Here is a 12,060-nt window from a genome sequence, read left to right on the forward strand (position 1 = left end):
GCTCGGCCCCTGTCACATTTGAGTGATTGAAGGACACTGTACTCTCTGGCCTGAAGTGGCAGCCATGCCCGGTATATCTCGACGACGATGTGATTTTTTCGGACACGTTCGACGAGCACCTGAAACGTTTACACGCTGTTTTTGAGGCTATCCGGTTTGCCGGTCTCTATTTAAAACCCTAAAAATGCCACTTTGCTGTTAATGCGCTAAAATGTTTCGGCCACATTGTCAGCTCTCGAGGTGTTAGCCCAGACCCACAAAAAACAACGGCTGTAGCTTCATTCTCCCAACCAACGGATAAACGAAGGTTGTGTCGATTTCTCTGCCTCTGCACGTACTATCGTAGCGTTGTTCACATTTTGCTCCAAGATAGCTGAGCCTCTGGCCCGCCTGACAAAAGACACCCGAACGTTCTTTTGGGGCCCCGACTAGGAAAGACTTTCATGGAACTCAAGTCCCGTTCCAATTTACGCCTATACTCGGCCGCTTCAACGAAGAGGCCGACAGGGAAATGCACACATATTCCAGTACCGTTGGCCTCGATACGGTCTTTGTTCAGTGGCAGGACGATGCGGAACGCGTCATTGCTATCTCAGTCACACTTTGTCTCCTTCCGAAGCGAATTATTCAACTACGGTAAAGGAGTGACTTGCTGTTTTATGGGTAGTCATGAGATTTCGTCCTTACTTTTACGGCCGCGCTTTTCGTGTCGTGAACGACCATCAGTCGCTGTGTTGGATGGCAGTCTTGAAATATCCATCGGGTCAGTTTCCTCGATGGAGTCTTCAGTTGGAAGAATTTGACGGCATTATCATGCACAAGTCCCGTCAGAAACACAATGATGCTTATTGTCCCGGGCTTCTAGTTCCTATCACTCGGACGGTTCCAACAATTCTGCTATTCTCGGTGTTATCATGACGTCCATATTAGCCTGAAAGCAGCGGGCCGACTCTGAACTTCTGCCCCTCATTGAATACCTCGAAGGAACAGTGTCATCTCCTTCTCAGTTCTTCAGGTGCGGACTGTCGTCATTTTGCTTGCGCGATGGTGTGCGCTATAAGACCTACGGTCCAACAGAAACTGCTTACCTGCTTGTAATACCCCCAACGCTCAATGACGAAGTTCCTTGTGCGTGACACGACGAACTTTCTTCCGGCCATCTTGGTTTTTCTCGCCCATCGGCACGGATAAGCCAAAAGTACTATTGGCCCAGACTAGCTGCCGTTGTGCACCGCTACGTCCGTACCTGCCTTGAGTGCACCGCCCCTTAAACCAGCTGGGCTCCTGCAGCCTATCGATCCCCCGAAATTCCCATTTCAACAGGTCGGCAGGGACTTCTAAGCCCATTTCCGGAGTCCTCAATGGGTAGCAGTTATATAGCTGTTGACACTGACTACGTCAGCTGCTACTGTGAGACAAAGGCCACTCCCTGTGGTACCACAGAGGACGTTCCCCACTGCTTCTTTCACAACATTGTGCTTTGTCATGGTGCCCCAACAGTTGTCTTAACTGACAAGGGAACTTCGTTTAGCTAGGCACTCACGAGCGAGGTCCATCGGCTCAGTGGCACCACACAATCCAAGATAATAGCCTGCCATCCTCAAACTAATGGACTGACTGAGCGGCTTAACCAGACAATTGCCGTTATGATTTCTATGTATGTGGAAACGATGATGGGAACTGGGACCAAATCCTGGCGTACATACCGTTCGCATACAAAACTACGTTGCACGAAACTACACGCATCACTCAATTTAAATTTGTTCATAAACACGAACCTTTGACTAAGCTTGATGCCATGCTTCCGGATTCTGCTCCCTCAACTGTCGCAGGGGCTCACCAATTTAGTCGTGACACAGAAGCCGCGCGCCAACTTTGCCGACAGCGAATTCGGCACCAACCAGAAGACGACGCACAGCACTACAACCTGTGACGGTGGCGAGGGCACTCTGAACAGCTTCTGCGGCGTTACTTTGGACCTTATGAACTACGAGTTGCTACCACAAAGAACTGTGCGCACCTCTCGACAGCCGAAGCCTAATGTAGTTCACGTCGTCATGAACCAATATTATAATCGTTAAACCATTTGTACGGTCCAAACCAGAGCCAGGGACTCCACCGTATAACTTGCCCCACTTTTCTATCGTTTCTCTATGTTTGTGGCATCGGGTCGATTCCTCTTGAAAGGGGCGATGCCACACCGCTGCCCATCTTCCCGGGCCACCAAGTGGCTGAACCATGTTTTACCTCGTGGCTGAGTGTCGTTATCGTCTCTCTCGAGCTTTGCTTGAATACAAAAGGCAGCTAGGTTGTTCTGCAGCTTGCTACGTTTGTTGGCGGTGATATCAATGGCTACTCTCTCAAAGGGCGTCTTATTCATCAAAACTGTAGCAGGTGGAGTGCTTCGGGTGTCGCCCCTGGAAGTGGCTCGCTCACAGTGTCACATGACCCGACATTGCGCTTCACGTCGTCCTGCAGTCTCATCCAAATAATTGAGTTTGCACTTTGAGAACTGTTGTTCCAGTGCCTTGCTGAGAACGCATTACAACGTCATTTACGAGATCCTGCAGACCTTGTCGAAATATTCTGAACGACTACTTGCACATCTTCTCTCCAAACTTTTCATGTGAACTTCTATTTGGGAACTTCATCTGCTGGAAAATTCGATGGGTGTCTCCCTTTCCACACTGAATCACGTGCTCAAGCCGGTCAAAACATTTCTGCAATTTTGAGCCCTGCATCTGCTCCTTAGCTAGTTTTATAGCTAGTTTTATTTGATAAAATGTATCCTGCCCCTAATCCTTCTAGTGGTCCCTAGGCTTGGGCCTGCGATTTTGTCACCACGGCGTCTGTATGTTCACCCTCCATGTATGCAAGAGTGGTGGGGACATTTTCAGCTGTGGTGTTGCCACTTCACTGCTGCTACATCCAAAGTATTCCAACTATTTAGAAAAAGGCACCATTATGGCCACTGTGTCTGGGCTTCAGTTGGGATCTGGGTCGATGGTAAATCTCACACCCTCAACGTCGCCTAATACAAGTCGTATAAAGGATTTTGCATACACTCCGCCCGGAGAATTCCCTTGACATAATGGGTTCCAACGTTGACCCATACTACATGGAGCACTAGAACTAAGCTATCAGAAGACAAACGGGAGGCTTGGATTCTGTGGGATCGCCAACTTTGACCAGGCTCTTCTTCACTGTCACTGTGATACTCCCGATGTCTGTTAGTACACCCACGCATTGGGCACCCACGAAAGCGGTGCCTAGAGGAAGTTTCTCCTTTATTTCCGCTTTATTTTCAGATAATCCCCAATGACCAGAATCATTATGCCGTTTTTTAATTAAATATATCCATCCTCGACATTGGTCGAGGCCGTTTCGTCAGCGTCGGCCTTGGGGTTCCCGGAGCGCTTCTGCCAACAGTGCCAACTAATGTGGAGAATTTCCCCGCACTTGAAGCATTTAGAAGATTACCTGCCTAACGGTGTTCTTCCAGAATGGCAGTTTTCGGCTCGGTGGCCGTTACGAGAGCAAGGAAACATTTCTGCACTTCTGGGTCCTTCCGCTTGCCTCCGTCTTTGAATTTGGTTGTTCATTGTTTGAAGGCAGTGATGGCTCTCCACTTATTGAGGGAAGTTTTCCTTCGCCCACTCATGAGCGTCCGCATATTGCTCCACTGTTTCCACCAGTTCGTTGTAGCTAGGCTTCTTGCCTTTTGAAAAGAGTTCTAGCAGCGAAGCGCACCCTGGAAGAACCTGGTACTTCGCCAAAAGCTCAACCAGATCTTTATATTTCTTCTTGGCATTGTAAAGCTCAAACCACGTTTCGTGTAAATGTTTCAGCCGAGTGGGAAATTGGGAGCATGTTGCTCACTTCATGGGAGATAGACTGCGGTTGAGCCCATAGATCCTTCTCTAAAGTCCTCCTCGGTCAGCCGAAAACGCTATATAGGCGGTTTGTTTAATTGTTCATTATTTGTATAATCTAACGCGGACTCTATTTAATGCTATCAGTGTCTCACCGCTCAAAAACACTCTCAGGGCAGACGACCAATGGGCTCAAGGCCAACGTTAGCTCTGGGCACCGCAGTCCAAGCGCAGTAAATAGACGTTGAGGTCATCGCACCGTTCATTAAACGATGTTAAACTTCAAGCGGCTCACCGTGACGCCCATCACTGCTTCTACCCCTTCCGAGTCGATCCTAGCGTCAATTTCAGGCGAATTTACAGGTTCTCGTTTTTACATCAATTCCTCCAATTAGCTTTCAAGCACAGCTTTTTGAGATTCGACTTTTCCCTTTGTCGCTCCAACTCCTCGCTTCTGCGGTTCGACTGTTTCTTTTTTTGCATCTCGATTTCCTCACGTTTGAATTTCGCCCCTTACTTGCACCAAATGCCTTCTAGTTTTCGCTCTTCTCGGCACGAGAACAATTCTTTACCTCCGAAGTCAAGCTTTTTCCTGGCTCGATCCCACCTTACTGAACACGCCTCTGCCATTGTTCTATTATAAACCGGGGACTTACCACTACTAACACAAGCTTTCAATATTAAAATTCCTTCTACAATTCAACCTCCAGGCGATTGACCGGTCCTAATGCGACACCAATTATTATCTCAAACTTCTCAATGGCTGCCAGGCGTAAGCTGAGGAGCACAGGGGCTGCTTTACGCTAGTACCTGACCATAGAGTAAGCGTTAGACAAACATGTGTTCAGCTGGTCCGCCCGTGTGTGGTTCACGTGTGTAGGTGCATTGGGAAACCAGAGGGAATTGAAGGAGTGCAGAGAACAAACAACATTTTATTTCCTAGAAGGGAAATTACAAAGAAAGAATTAAAAGGAACAAGAGGAAGGTACAAAGTATACGCAAATACAATACGCCACAAGAAGTGTAAACAGAAAAGCAATCTTACCTAATTAAGCATTAAGTATAAGTATACTAATTAAGTATACAATCTATGATGAGCAGCAGGACAGATAAAAAAAGGAAAAGTTATAGAGACAGAAAAGTTATACAGTTACAGAGTAGCGGTAAAAGAGCGGAAGCGGAGGGGACATCTGGATCACTGCAAGCCTCCCCAGGCTTCATCGCTTATCAAGCGTTAGTGCCTCGTGCTGAGAACACATGTGCATCCCCAAAACACGGTGCAAAAATACGTGTTTGGCGTAGGCCTGTGAAACTTTGGAAGTATGCTGAATACGATGTAAGAAAAACCATCAACACACCCACACAGTCGATGCAGATGTAGGGAACGTCTTGCCCGTACAAAGGACGATATATTCAAAAGTTTACACGGTTTTCTATTGAAATATACTTGAAATGTGTACGTGAGGCCTTCGCAAGATGTTTTTACCTTTCGAAGATAGTGTGTATGGTAGTACTTCATAAATAAACATGCTAAGATTACCGAATGTCGATTTAATTTTGAGCGTCAATCTCATATTTTGTATTTGAGCATTTGACATTCCATATTTAAGCATATACTGCTAAATGAAATTTGGGGCGCTGACGTTCCGTGTTGACGCTACGTATTTTATAATATAATATTGCCTCTCAACTTAAAATGGAAAGCTGACTTTGTTAGTAGCACACACAAGTATATTCTATAAACCGTACACTTCAGGAATGTCCATCGCTCTGCAAAACACGCTTCGAAAGTCAGCAAGCACAAATATCAAAGAGGCAAATTAAACGAACCTTCACACGCTTTTATTATGCAATTATCGTGCACACAGGCACATCATTTGAGGATCTTAGTGACCAGGTTGTCGATTCCGCTTGAGGTAATTCTTGCAGGAATGGCGATAAAGCGCGAACTTGCGCCCAGGGCAGTGTTGCAAGTAGACAGACTGACAATCTTGAGGAACAAGCCCGTCTACAGCGTATATCGTTTGAAGCAGGATGCATTCTAGAGGAAAAAATGAGAGACGCCCAAAATGAAGGTTGAGTCTCTTGGTTTTAAACAGATAACATGTTTACACTTGCAGCGGGTTATTTCTTTCCATAAAGCTTTCACGAGAGTATTACAATACTCTCGGGATACATCGGGATACATAGGGGGATACATCGGGTCCCTGAGCTGAACAGAAACAATGGTTTAAAGAAATTGATGGGGACATGCAACCAACTGAATATTGTTGTAAGTGTCGTGGCATAGTTCGGAGCATTTTTGTTCACTAAAATTTATAACATATTTACTACAATTCAGCAAAACGTTTGCTTGCTGGTTGGAAAGGACAGCTCCCAGTTAAAGCGCGCGCACACACACGCAAACACACACACACAAACACACACACACAGACACACAAACACACACACAGAGAAAAACTTCCACATCACAGAGGTGTGACTTGAGTGCCCCAAAACGCGCCTCAAAAAGCTAGATTCTATTTTTTCTGCGGCGCGCTCTAGATGATTTTCATTCACTGGAAAGTACAGAAGCCATCAGGTGACAATGTGAGACTTTTACCTTAATGGCAGCAGAACGGGAGCACGCATAGGAGAGTTAGGTTTGAAAGTGCAGCCTGCTGCTGTTCAAGACTGTTCAGGACTGGCAGTTTGTTTCCCAGGCCGTTAATTAAGACGGTACAGAAAAAGAACTAGGAACATTCATTTTGACGAATGGTTTGGTCTGCAACGTCCCGAAGCGACTCAGGGTATGAGAACGCCGTAGTAGAGGACTACAGAAATTTCAGGCACCTGTGGTTCGAATGAAATTACTGGAGAGAAAACCAGGCTATTTTCAAGCACTCATTTGCTTCCCTTGGCTAGAACAAACTGCCTGTTTTAAACACTTTGTTCTGTTTAGCAGAGGCATCTGTTCTGCTCCGTATTGTATTCCTAAATGCTTCAAAACTTTGCTAAACGCAGTCGCAGTTGCTCTGTTTTATTGAAGCTATGTATAAAAGAACAGTGCACTGTACAATGCTAGTGAACGGTTGTAGAGCTAAAGCACTCATCGCTTTCCTACCTTTAACGCTATTGCCAACCAAGCTATGTCCTTACTTGCTATCATTTGGCTCCTTCATGACAATGGTAGCATCACGTGAACACGTAGTGTCGTACAGGAGCATAATAGCGCACGTTTGGCACAAGCCTAAGGCATTCTACGTCTGAGCACTTTTGTTCCCAATCATAAAAAATTATTGATATTTGAAAATTAGAAAAACGCCCTTACTACAGCTGTGGTTGTATATTTCTTGAGCGAAATTTGCTCCATTTAACCTACTTACAAGGAACCTCTGCAATATAATTGCTCCAAAGGAAAAGATCACAGTAGAGTTTCTTAATAGTTCGGAACAATAAATGGTTCGATACAATCCCTAAGACCCAAATCGACACTTGTTCAAGATGTACAGTTTTGGGTTTAAATGTGACAAATTCAGCTTTCCTGAGCTAAACCGGGTATAGATCTGCGTCAGTGATACTTTTATGTATGACTCAGTCAGTCAGTCCGTGACATTTTTTGTTCATTGTGGTTTTGATTAGGGAATTGTCCGGACTGTTCAGAATTTATTGTTTTACAATCCAACATGTGAAAATATTTCTCAGATCCAATGAACTGCAAGTTGAAAATAGAAACCGACAGGGGTATCCCTGTAAAATCTAGAATAGTGTTAAAGCAGGGATTTTCACTCGGTGTAGGTGCTGTGTTTACTCGGTAGAGGCCTGATACAAAATGCATGTTCATAGGGGCCTGCTGCATTGCATGACACCCAGGGGCAACTGCGCAGCAATACCTACAGAAACGCAATAAAAGCGCATGTTACCAACTGGTACTCTACATTCTCCTATGACACCCAAGCAGATGAGCTGCTGCAGCCTCGCACAAACCATTTACCAAGTGTTTCGGTATGAAGGAAGAAGTGTGGGTCCTTGTGTCCTTTTTTGCAAGTCGATAGTGTGAGCTTGTGCTGTGTTCATCGCTACGGCTGTCCTTTCTGCACCGCTATTCCGATCTATGAGGCAGCAACTGACCCCAAAATTTGTTATTCTGGTGCGTTGGAGTTTCATATGTACACTGCTGTGCAAAAGTAGAGAGAAAACGGTTATAACAAAACTGCACGCCAGGTTCTCACGACGGCGAAACGGTTACTTTTATGATATGCATAGAGTAGCCTCACTAATATTCTTGTCATCATGCCCGAGCAAATTATTCAGGAACCTTTTTTATGTTGAAAAATATTACTTGCAGCAGTTCGCGTGATCTCATCACATTTGCGAAGTGGGGTAAATGTGATGTCATCTTGGAGCCGCTGCGTCAAATGAAGAGGCTAACCGTAAATTCGCGACCACTTCCCATGTAACGGCGCGCTTCATGTGGAATAGTGTAATATAGTATCGGCCCAGTAAACTGAGATCGTTGACCCCTAAGTTAACCTGGCTATAACGAGCGACACGACCCACCTTGGTTGCTAATTGGTAAATATAGTAAGCTAAAAGCCCGAGTAGTGGATTTGGAATCGACTGGCGTCCATCTGGGCTGATTGTTGTTTTGCTAGTTTGAGCGTATGGCAGGTGGTCAGTTTGGTTAACGGGGTTTATCGTCCCAAAGCGACTCAAGGGTATCGGAGAGGCCGTGGTTGAGGACTCCGTAAATTTCCACCACCTGAGGTTCTTTAACGAGTACTGACGTCGCACAGCACAACGGCACTTTGTTTTCGCCTCAACCGGAAAACGGCCGTCGCGATTCGATCCCACAGCCTTTGCCACAATAGTCGAGCGTCCGAACCACTTACAGGAATGAGGTCGTGGTCAGTCGTAGGAGCCATCAGTTTTGTTTTGGGCTGTCGAACTTGAAAGAACTACAGGGGAGATTGGGGCGTTGTAGGCGCTATATAAGTATTTGCTTAAATTACCAGCCAGAGGCCACGAGATTGTAACCTCACAAAACAGCTTTACTAATGAGAGTGACGGCACAAAAAAAAGATCGGACCAGATCTTTGGTGAAAGCGTATGAATGTATTCACCTTAAAATGTGCCTAAAATAAGACAGCAATATTGCATCACCTGCAAGATTCCACTGACTGCTTTACAGCAACTCTGTAACTGTTTTGGCTACAGATTGATCACTATGGGTAATATCTTTCATGCAGACGCTTGTGGCTCCAGCGAAGCGTTTTCCAAAAAGACAGTGCAAAATCTCAGAGCACGATAGATTTTAATTCGATAATATTACATCACACGGCAAAGCCCGCCAATAATCGTGTGGCTTCCCTGACCTTGAGGGCGGCCTTAAAAAAACAAAGAAAAATTGAAGGCGGCTCGTTTCTAGTTTCTTGCGAGAAGTGAGAACGACTGTTTAAAGCTATCAGCTCATTTCCGAAGCATGGCACCTACTGCTGTTGGTTGTGTAATGAAAAGGTTTTACACAAAACGCATTTGCAAAGTACTCACATATAATGTGCAGCATCTTCACAGAAAAGGCAATTAAAAGGGCAAAATAAAACGCCTTGTCAACCGCGGATATTAGCCTAATTGAATGTCCTTCTGATCATAAATACATTTTAGGCTTGCGACCATTCGCCAAAAAGCAATTCTGTAAGCCACAACAGGTTCAAAGCTGCTATGCTACACATTCATCTTCCAAAAGTTTTAAAGGCCACAAAGGATATTATTGTATAGGGCTCGTTTGATCAGACTGCGTAACTGAAAGATATCACACACTGCAAGAATTTAGAATAAACTTTAGATTACTTTTCAGCGCGTATCAAGAAAGTTTCCTCTTTGCAGTAATGAAATAGTGTTCAATTGTTTGAAGCACATGGCACAGACGGCAGTAAACAGAAGATACACAAAAATAGTTTTGTTATCGAGCCTTGCGTTGACAGGTGAAGCTTCGGAGTGTAAGTTGAAGAAAAGTGTTTTTGGAAAAGAAGAAATTGGTATCCTGCTCATCAACGTGCGCGTACAATGGCACTGGAGATCAAAGTATAACAAATTATAACAGTCGCGGTGGAAAGAGAATCCTATCTATTCCCCGCATAGACTTGACCATAACAGAATTTAAGTACTCGTTCAGAAACCGGTTGTCAGAATTCGTACTACAGCAAAAACGTCCTGCATTAAATCTTGTTAAAAAGGCATGGTAAATAAATTTTCAAGAAGCCACACAATGTACAACTTGGCCTAGAGAAATTCAAAAGCCACAGCGCCATCATGTGGGCACCATACATGGCGAGGTCGGTGCTACATTATGGCGCTACAACTGCACGCGAACCAAGGAGGAAAATCACAGGAAACGTATGCTACTCGCTTAATTTCGACGTAGCCAAGTTACATATTCTAAATACTCATGCGCGCCTCAGCACGGATTTGGAAGATACGTTTCTAAGAAACCCTTGCATTCACTAGACGCGCCTTTATTCACGCTCAAACGCCAAGCCGCCGCGACGTGCTCCCTTACACTAACTAGCTGTCCTCTACATCACGCTCGCAGCAGTCATCTATATTGGGATTAAAAAATCATAGCATTAGGTGACAAACTCGGTCGTGGACGGGTCGGGAACATTCGATTTTACATGCATACCAATCTGAAAAGCATTCTTGTTTGCAAAAACAGCTTACATCCTGCAGGTTGTATATTTTGCGAGAAAGAAGGTGCAGGCAATCCAAAAAATATTCCTAACTTTCGTATGGTTCTCTTGAGGGAACCCAAGCATCAATAACCCTCCTTTCCATTTAAATTGGGCGGGTCAGATCTTTTCCACCTGTTCGTAAATTAATTAGTTTCGCGTTTTTTCTTTATCAATTTAGCAAACCATCTCTTGCAGGTAGTGTATGCTGACCAGGAAGAGCCACATAGTTGGTTACCACAAATCGAAGCTTGTGCCTACGTCCCCGAATTTTGGTATTTGTTATGGTAAGAAATTACTAGGTTATAGCGGCCTTGAATTATGATGTCTAGTGATCAGAGACATGAAACATTTAGCTTCAATTCCTCAGATGTTTTCCCATGCAATAAAAATAATATTGTCTTGGCATGGTGGAAGTGTCCCCGGTATGAACTCGGGGGGTCCTCGTTTCTAATCCCGCCCCATGCCCAAGATTGTTTTAAATGATAGATAGAGCGGACGCTTTGTACACACAGTTTCTGCGCACTTTATGGACGCTACTTATGAGCCGGTAAATATTTTCACAGTTAAACAATCGCACAAGACACCTGGCGCATAGCCGAGTGTCCTTCAGGACCTCTACTGTGGAAAATAAAGTTTTACCAAACCAAAATGACGAAACGGGCAAGAAGCTAAATCACTCACAAAATATGATAATAGGTTGTCAGCTTGTATCACTTCAAGATTTGATAGCACAACAAATGTGGCAAATACTTGGTGAAAATGCTGAATGTAATCTCTTTCGCACTGAAAGCCCTGAAGGGAATGATATATTCCTACCGACAAAATCATGTTACTGGTCTTGGTCCGAGCAAATAATTAACAACGAATGGGTACAAGTGTATGAGCCTAATGCTGAACAACTGTGACCGGCTGTCTCCAGTAAAATATGCTTGACTTAAATGCATGCAGTGCAGCGCGTAGAGAGCCGGGGGGGGGGGGGGGGGGGCATACATGACCGTTCTGCGTCCGCACATAGGAAGTGGTTAAGCCGCATGAATTAGACCAAATGCCAAAACTTCCGAACTGATCCATCTGAGTATCAGGAAGGATGCAAAAGTATTCTATCGTGGCTGTATACCTTTGTCAATGGTAAATTTTTAGCTCAGAAATAAGCAATAACTTTGACATTATTCGGAAGGAAAGCCTTGAACATTACAATATCGTAGAAGAATAAGATAAACTACACGTAAAGGACAAAAAAAAAGCACATGCATCGGACAGCCCTTCTTTACAGAAGAGAGGTTGGGTACACAGCTTGAAAATTGCCCATTTACAATCAAGTGACGCTAATAATTCCTGTATCAAGCTCCACCCCTTTTACTACAATAGCCGCAAAAATATCTAGACGTAGCAGAGAAAAGAGGAAATAGTGAATAACATGATAAAATGATTTTGCGAGGTCGATCTGAAATAGAGGAACATGATCAAGAAAGCAAGAG

The 12,060-nt window shown here is 44.6% G+C and overlaps 1 long non-coding RNA gene across 1 annotated transcript in view; it reads right to left on the reverse strand.

Annotated features, from left to right (window-relative positions):
• Positions 1 to 5,610: 5,610 nt before the first annotated feature.
• LOC146195024 (uncharacterized) overlaps positions 5,611 to 12,060 on the reverse strand; it is a 36,852-nt gene continuing 30,402 nt past the window's right edge. The window contains exon 5 of the long non-coding RNA XR_014705525.1: positions 5,611 to 5,913. This is a non-coding gene — a long non-coding RNA (uncharacterized LOC146195024). The remainder of the gene's footprint in view (positions 5,914 to 12,060) is intronic.

The sequence above is a fragment of the Amblyomma maculatum genome, chromosome 3 (genome assembly GCF_055883805.1).
Source record: "Amblyomma maculatum isolate TAMU_Amacu chromosome 3, ASM5588380v1, whole genome shotgun sequence".
In the NCBI taxonomy this organism is placed as follows: domain Eukaryota; kingdom Metazoa; phylum Arthropoda; class Arachnida; order Ixodida; family Ixodidae; genus Amblyomma; species Amblyomma maculatum.